The following is a 7,857-nucleotide window of genomic DNA, read 5'->3' as shown; positions in this document are numbered from 1 at the left end:
TGAGAAGTCCCTGGGAGCAGAGCTCCTGACTGCCTGTGCTCCCAAAGCTCGAGTGCTGTCCCTGGGTTTAGTCCTCATTTAGTCCTGTGGCAGGGGAGCTGCTGCTGAGCTTGTGGTGGAAAGGAGATGTCTTGGCAGCAAAGCAGCATCCCCTCTGGTCTGGGTTCTGGGCTCAGGTTGGAGATCAGACCAGTGCCACACTGGGTCTGAGCTCAGGGCAGTGCCATGCTGCTGACAGCCTCTGAAGAGCCTTGTTTCCCTTTTCCTGCTCCAGCCAACCCCATTGGATGTAAACTGCTGGTGGGGAACCCACGCGCTGCAGTTCTGAAGACAGAAATGGTCCAGGGATGGGAGCATCTCAATGTCTCTGAGCAGCAGCCATAAAGAGGAGCCTTAAAGTGGCAAACCCCCTTTGACTCCTGCCTCGGGGTAGCCAAGTCCCCCCTGCAGCAGCTTCCCGTGGTGGTGCTGTGCCAGCACACCCGGCTCCAGGAGGGTGTGTGAGACAGAGCACGCTTTGTGTCCCGCCAGGCCTGGGCTTGTCGGGTGAGGAGGAACAGCAGGAACAGGCTGGGGTCTGATACTGCACCTCCACCGCAGTGCTGGCCCTTCCTGAGGTCCATGGGGAGCTCTGGAGAGGCTCAGGACTGACACCCATGGGTCCTGCTGCTTGTTTGACTGCAGCTTGGTGTCTCAGCACCTTCTGATGGTGGTCCTGGCCAAACTGGATGCGTTCTAGTTGAAGATGCCCCTGCCCATAGCATGGGTTGGATTAGCTGGTCTCTGGGTGTACTGTCCAACCCAACCCGTTCTATGGGTCTGTGGTCATAGTGCAGGGGAGAAGGTTGTACCCCAGCACAGGGGTGACAGCAGTGCTGGGATGGTCGCAGGCTCATGCATGCCTCAATGCCTTGCTTCTGGCTCCTGGTTGCCCACCCATGGCAAGATCACTTGTGGAGTCACTTGGGGACACTGACTTTTCTCACACCTCCTTTCCAGGTGATGGGAAACAGAAGAACCCAAGATATTTAAAAGCAGGAAGACAGATTCTGTAAACTGTCTAAAAACGTCTCCTCCGGAGATGAGGTTTCACTCTGGCTCCAGGCCCAAAGGAAGGATCGGTGCTGAAGCAAGTGAGTGAGGAGGAAGGGATGGTGGCAGCAGGAGAGCATCTTCCTGCATCCCCCTGCCCAGACACCCTAGAGCCTGCGTCTCACTGTGCTGCAGGATGAGCTGCTGCCTGTGAGTCAGGATTAAACCATTTTAACTCATGAACCCTGCACGTTTTTGCCTTATAGCCCCAGGGAAGAGTCAGTGCTGCTGGAGAGCTACTGGTGGCACTGGGACACTGAATGCCCAGGTCTGTGGCAGGAGTCCTTGCATTCCAGCCTTGTTTTACTCAATGCCCTTTACAAACCAGCTCTAATCGCTGCCGCTGGTACCTCCTCCACTGGGTTTGGGAGCTGGGATTGCAGGAATGATGAGCTCCGCTGGTTTATTTCCCAAGTCCTTTTCCTTGAGGCTGACACATCCGTGATGATCCCAGGACCCTCATCACGCACGGCTGCTTTCTGCAGCTCATCTGGAGACACCTCATCTGCCCCTGGGCCTGCCTCACCTGCATGCTGGGTGATGGGAAACAGCTCTGCAACGTGAACAGCGCCCACACAAAGTCCTATTCCAGGTCTGATCCCTGCCAGCTCTGCAGTACCTGCTGCTGGACTCAAAGCCATCTCACTGGGTGCTGCTCTGTCTTTACAGGTGTGCTGAGCACAGCAGCAATGAGGGGCTGTTGGCCAGGAAGGGAGCAAAGGTGGTGTTCCTGGAGAGGGGGAGAAGTGGGATTTGGGAATATCTTCCTTTCGAATGCAATTCCTGTGAATTCTAGGCAGACCATCCCCATCTCCCATGGCCGGCCTCAGGGTGAATACCCTTTACGGATGGAGCGAGGCACAGCCTGTCAGCACCACTTGGGACAAAGAACAGATCCCAGAGACCAGGGTTGGAGCAGCGGGAAGCCAGACAAGTGCTCTCCTGAGGCAGGCACTCACAGACATCCTCTCCCTTGTGACCGGCTCTTCCTGACTCCCTGATCCTATTTACATCCCAAAGAAAGCCCTGGGAAAAACACCCCCCCAGTCACTGGATGCAGAAGGAGGAAAACCAAAGAGCTCCTGGGATGCAGGGGAAGGGCATGAAGGCAGCAGGGACTTGTGCCCTGCAGAGGGGTGGGGAGGGAATCTCGCTTCCCAAAAGGCAAGCAAGGAGGGTTCAGCAGGACAGGATGGGGAGCAGAGCTGCTGCTTCCAGCCTCTCACCTCCTCCATGCCGGAGCAGGGCTGCAGGGAAGGGGAGGGGTACTGGAAGGGGTGTGGGTGCTCTGAATGGCACCAGCAGTGGGGAAGCACTTAAACCCCATCAATGCTGGGGAAGGGGAAGAAAAGAGGGGGCTGAAGAGGTGGGCTTCAGGCATGGTCCATCCGCAGGCAGAACAGGGCAGCAGGCTCACACGGCCTGGCAAAGGGACTCCATCCCTTTTTGCCTGTAACGGATGTAAACCCAGCATCAATCAGGTTGAGTCTGGGATCTTGGCTCTTGACAACTTGTCCAGAGGAACAGCCAAGAGGGACAACCGAGGCTGCCAGAGGCTGATGCTCCTCTCCTGGCATGTGACAGTGTGTAGGTATTGATCTACACCACCCATCCCTGGCTCCCAGCTCTCATAGAGCTGCTGAGGACCTCTGATGAGCTCTTTATGTGGAGAGGTGAGAGCAGGAATTGACTTGGATGGGAGTGTGAAACCTCCAGATACACCAGGAGCTCTCCAAATGCTTCTTAAAACACCCAATCTTAAATCCAAAAGGTTTTAGTTCCTGGGTTTATTCTCACCTATTCTGTTTCGGGAGAGATCAGTTGACTTCTGGATTCCCCCCCCCTTGAAGAAGCTGCTTTCCCAAATGAAACCAACCAAGCCCTGGGAGCACAGAGGAAAATGCAGATATTTTCATCTCCGGTTTCTTGTGGATGAAAATGTCTTGGTTTTCCCGTTTCCAGCAGCCCTGAACTGAATCAATCAACAACCTTCCCAAGATCAGATGGGAACTGTTCAAAGACTTCATGCAATCCATGGGGTTTGATTTCCCAGGAGGGAAGCCAAGTCACTTGCTGCAGGGCAGGAAGAAAACTCGGGATGAGCTTGTGTCTCTGGGCTTGTTTGTAACCTGTCCTCAGCTGACACCTCTGGATGCTGCACGCACTTGGAAAGGTGAGTTTGGCTCCTGCCCAAATGCCTGATCCCACATAAACATGTTTGGTTTCTATAGGGAGCAGGGAGCACGCACAGGAGCGATGCCCCCCCCAGTCTGTACAGACCCATTTCCTGCTGGGATGGGGCTGGTTGGCTGCTCACTCCCAGCTAAAAGGTGCAGTGTGGCTGTGCCATCCCCTTTGACAGCACAGAAACACCCCAGTGCTCCCAGCTTCCCCCTGCAGCATCTTGTCCGGATGTGATCCAAGCTGGCTGGGGGGTGCAGGGGGGGGGGGGGGGGGGGGGCTCACCCTCCTTCCCTCCTGTTTTCCATTTCCCTGGACCTAGTGTTATGTTAATCCCAGGATTCCTCTTGGCAAATGGCTCTGAGAACAGGGGGGCCCAAAAGCTGGAGCAATGAGATTCCTTTGGTCGAGGAGCGCTGATTATAATTACTGCAAAGTAAATAAACCCCAAAGAGCAGCAGCATCCTGAGGCACGCAAAGCTTGTGCAACCTCTGCAGAACCCGGCAGCACATCCTCTGTGTGTGTCCATCCCTCGGGAATGGGATGTGTTTGGAGCAAATGCTTCATTTTACAGCATCCTGCCCTGGGCTCACGCAGGAGCAGCCCAAGGAGATGGGAATTGGGAAAGGGAAGCATCTCTCTGTGTGTTTTGCACAGTAAGGACATCTTTCTGCTGGGCAGGAGTCTCTTTGCTCCCTTTCTGGGCTATTTGGGATGAGTTTCTTATCCCATGGAATGCAGCCAAGCAGGAATCACCTCTGCCCTTCCCCTGCTGGGTTCCTGCAGATGGTCCATGGCACATCTCCCGAGGTAGGGGGCATTGCCAAGGGATGCAGAATTGGATCCAGCCTCTCTCTTGCATCCTGAATGGACGCAGACAGAGCCCCCCAGCCTGGCATGCCCTCACCTACACAGGCCAGACCTTTGTACTTTAGAAACACAGCTCACACACTCGTTTCCTCTTCATAGGGGATTTGGGGTGAGCTGGGGAGGGCAGTGAGCCCCTGAGCTGCTAGAAGGGGACGTGACCCCAAGGAGGAGGATGCAGCAGGGCTTGCTGGGGATGCTGCGCTTGTCTCCCTAAACCCAGGCTGGGACAATGCTGTGCTGGAGGCCAAGGGAAATGCAGGAGCAAAGTCAGGGAATGCTGCACTGGGACAGTTTGGGTGCAGGTGCTGCCACAGGGAGCACATGGGGGACAGGCTGTCTATGGGGACACGCAGATGGAGGGGAAAGGGCTCTGAGATGGAGCCCATGTGTTGCATTGCTTTACCCCAGAGCAGCCAGGCTTTCACCTAGCAAAGCTGTTTCTATCTCCCTGATGACTGGGAGCAATCCTCCAGGTTTATATGCAGCCATACCGCGCGTGTTTACACCAATGCAAATGTTCATCTGTAGCCTAAATCACCCCCCTCTACCTCTGCATGTCCCCTGTCTGCAGGGGTGTTTGCAGCTCTCCACCCTCCCTCCTTGCTCCTTGGCTTCCCAGCTCCCACAGACCTCCTGCAAGCTGGACACTCTCAGAATCCCAGTTCCTCTTCATCCATCCCAGTTCCCCCTTATTTTTCCTGAGCATGAGTGACCACAATTGTTCCCCCTGAGCCTTCCCAAGGGCTCAGTCCCAGTTCTCTTCCTGCTCTTCTCTCCTGAGCAAGTCTGTGCCTGCTGCAGCACTCAGTCCTGCCAGGCTGGATTGTGGCCACACGAAGCTGGTGGCTGGAGATGGGGAGAGCACTAAAGCCTCCCTATGCCGTGTCAGTGGAGCCGGGAGCATCTAACTTAACCCTGAGTGACCATCGGAGTGCCTGCTCTGTTCCCTACTGCCATTGCTTCCAGCCTTCAAACACAACTGTTTGGTGGAAAAGAGGGGTTTATTTCCCCTCCTGGATTGCTGTGGATGCAGCACATGGTACCCAAGAGCTTGTGGTGCTGGAATTAGCAGGGGCGTTTGCAGCCCGGCGGCAGCAGGGTCGTTCGCAAGAGGCTTCTGCTCTGCTTTATTTCACATGGCTTTCAGTAATAAAAGCAGACTTCTCGTGCTAGCAAACCATCTGCTGCTTCCCAAAGGTCTGCAGGGCATTCACTCCCTGTTTTACCCCCTGCCATAGACCCTGGATGGTTTCATGGCGGAGGGTTTGAGTCTTCAACCCTGTGGCTGAGAGAGCTCTGGTTTTCCTAGCTCAGAGCCTCAGGGTGATGCTTGGGCACGAGAAAAGGGGGGAAAGCATCAACAGGGAGCAAATACCTCCTCGCATCCCCTCTCCCCACCTTCTGTGCGCTGCTGAGGCTCTCTGCTCCTCACTTTGCTGCTGTCTCCAAGTGACAAGGGTGAGCGGATTAATGCATGTGCCTGTCAGGCCTTGGCAGCAAGCAGCTCCTCCACGCCAGCTCTAATTAAACCGAACAAAACCCACCTTTATCTCCAACCTTGCCGCAGGCTCGGATAAGGCAGGAGGCCACTGGGAGCTGAAATCCAACAGCTCCATTGCACCCAAGAGCCTGGCACCCCCCCCTGCACCCCACTGAGCATGGAGGGGATGGGGAATGTGCCATCCTGAAAGGTATCTTAGGAAAGGGAAAGGGACGGGCTGGGCTGCTCCAGCTCCTTCAGTGACACCAGCTCCTGGGGGTCTTGTCCATGTCTTATGGCCGAGGGAGGATTTTCCACTTCAGCCTTCAGCCCTTTGAGCAGAACCTTGGATGAGCTCCGTGCATCCCTTGTCATGGTGTAGTGGAAGGCTCTTGGGTGAAACCTGGTACCTGTCGATGCTCTCAATGGCTGCAAAGCAATGTTTAAACCAGAAACAGATGGAAAACAGTGAGAGGGGAGAACATCCACCAGGAGGGCACGTGGATGGGGGATGCAGCCCTCAGAGCCTGGTGCTGGTGCGGGGTGGCACTGGAGCTGCCTCTCTGTGCCCTGTGCCACCAGCCCCAGTGCCCCTGCAGCACAGGCTCAGGGATTGCTCGCCTTGCATTCCTTTCTCCTGGCAGAGGACAACTGATCTTACTTTGCTGAGGAAGGCTGATAAGAGCATTATCTGGAGGTATGGCCAGGATGAAGCAGTTGTTTGCAAGGCAATAGCCTTCTCCCTGTTCCCTAAGGAAGGGGAAGGAAAGCTAAGCTGATGTGGGTGTTATACAAATCCACATACACAGGGGGCTTAGAGCATATACCTTACCTGGGTGAGCATCCACAATACATGCTGGTGGTCCTGTCCTTCTATGTTGCTAGGGTTGTTTTTCCTAGCTCCGTAGTTTGGAGAACTTTAATTGCTCTATGATTAAGTGACTTTCAATTTCCCTCTCGTCAAATGTAATCCTATTTATTCTTCCTCCTTTTCCTTTCTTTTGCTTTTCCCCCTCCTGGAAATTAAATTAACATTCCATCTAATTACTCACCCACTTCTCTAATTGCTGAGGGGATGGTGGTGGTGCTTGTGCTCATTTAATTAACTGGGACCTGCACTCTTTAATGTTGGAGAGGATTTATTGGCTGGGGAGCTGGTGTGCGGCGCTCTCTGGCACATGCAGAGGGAGGGAGATGTCAGCCCAGAGGGCTAGGAAAGGCTGGAGCTGAAATGTCTTTATGGAGCACACACATGGAGCAAAGAGCTTTCCCTATGGGCTCAGTTGCCTTTCTGCTTGCATTTGTTTTAACAGAGCTGTGTGTGTTAAAATGCTTCATGTCCAGAGACCTTCCTACAGTCCCAAGGCAACCCTTGGGACACGCTCCTGTCCTTGCTGCGGCACCAGCAATCCCCATGTGCTGCTGTCTCCCAGCAGGAGCAGCGATGGCTCCAAGCTGAGGGGCAGGAGCAGGCTGGAATCTCCCATGTACCAGCATTGGGAAGCAGAGGGCTGGCCCAGAACTGGGGTTCATGGGCCCTGGAGGAAGGCTCTGCTGGGAACAGAGGCGCATTCAGGAAGGGAGATAACCGGCTCCTGCTCTGTGTGTCCCGGGGGCAGCTGCTTTGGCTGCGGTCTGCGTGTGGGAAGGTTGAAGCAAATCCATTGTACCTTGTGTGTGTGCAGCCGCTCCTGTGTCCCAGCTAAGGGCAGGCAGCATCTCCCAGATCTGCTTGAGGGGGGGGTTAAATGCACTGCTAGAGACCTGCCCCTGCTCCCTGCCTGTGTGTCCCTCCAGCCCTTGTTTCAGGGCTGACCCCCACCTCTCCTCACAGGGACACAGCCGGGATGTGGCTCGGCTCAGCTCAGCTCCCAGGCTGGGTTATTCCTGCATCCCGATGCACAAGGTCCTTCTCTCTGACTGCTTTGCATCATCTCTGTGCTTGCAGTGCGAGGCTCTGCTCTAAGCTGATGCTTCCTACCTGTCACCATAGTACCAATAGCTGTTCCTTGTGCCACTGGCACTGATCCTGCTGCAGGCTGAATTCTGACCCAGAGCCCCAAGCCTGTGACTGCAGATAGATCCATAAGGCTGAGGTCTACTGCTCTGAGCTCCCAAAGAGATGTCCTGCTGGGAGCAGAGCCTACTCCTGCCTCAAGGGATATTACCTAATGTTGACCCTCTGGAAATGCCTTCAAGTCACAGACTGCTGCAGTTCCAGCACGAGGGATGA

The sequence above is a fragment of the Melopsittacus undulatus genome, chromosome 19 (genome assembly GCF_012275295.1).
Source record: "Melopsittacus undulatus isolate bMelUnd1 chromosome 19, bMelUnd1.mat.Z, whole genome shotgun sequence".
In the NCBI taxonomy this organism is placed as follows: Eukaryota; Metazoa; Chordata; class Aves; order Psittaciformes; family Psittaculidae; genus Melopsittacus; species Melopsittacus undulatus.
This window is presented reverse-complemented; position numbering follows the sequence as displayed.